Raw genomic sequence first — 910 nt, 5'->3', positions numbered from 1 at the left:
AATGCCATTGGATGTTAAGCACACTGCTTTTTGTTTATTTCATTTCTTTGTGTTAATGTCAGCGTTGTGCTGAGCTTTTATTTCCACCATTATTTCATGTTTTCTAGATGGAGTTTGTGTGATGCATAAGACTGTATGTGCAGGGCAAGCAAAAAGGAAATGAAGATGGATGGCCAAGGTGCAGAGTCCACGCATCGTAAACCCACAACGTTGTTTCTCCCTTCTTCCCTTTGTGGGTATTTTTGTTTTTTTCTGTTTGTTATTTCTTTCTCTCTGTGTGTTTGTTTTGTATTTTTCTACTTTGTGCATGTTTGCTAATTCCGACTCGATTCTTAGTAGTCGTCTCGTATTTTCTACTTATTGTCCCTCACCACATTACTGTGAGGGAGGGTGCGTAAGAAGAACAAAAAAAATATTGAGGGAGCACTGGTTGGTAACTGCTCAGCATCATTTCGAGTGGTGCCATTGTTTTTATTTTTCTTGTTTCATACCTTTCAAATAACAGCAATGGATAACATTATCTCTGTGAATGTGTGTTTTTTTTTTTCATGTGTACATCAACCCCCGTCAAGGAATCTATTTAACCAAGGGGGTGGGGATTGGGGTGGAAAACTGCAATGGTGATTGTTTTGGTTTCTCTATTTGGAAGGCATTTTCGTCCCTCTGGACAGAATTCTCTTGTTGTTGTTGATGATGGTGGTGGTGTTCAATATTTACACAACGTCGTAATATATATTTTTATTTATCCCTTCTTTCTGTGTTAGTGACAAATTCCAGATATTAAGGCTCAAGCAATGACTGGTGGTGTTCACGTCAGAACAGCTGCTGCTGTCCGCACCGCGGTGTTGTGGGTGTCGCTCTGTATGCTTCTGCAGCACCTGGGCCACCACCCGCAGTTCACGGCAGAGGC

Source organism: Trypanosoma theileri (genome assembly GCF_002087225.1).
Source record: "Trypanosoma theileri isolate Edinburgh chromosome Unknown TM35_Tth_24_V1, whole genome shotgun sequence".
Taxonomy (NCBI): domain Eukaryota; phylum Euglenozoa; class Kinetoplastea; order Trypanosomatida; family Trypanosomatidae; genus Trypanosoma; species Trypanosoma theileri.
The sequence above is the reverse complement of the archived record's forward strand: the minus strand, read 5'-3'. Positions refer to the sequence as shown.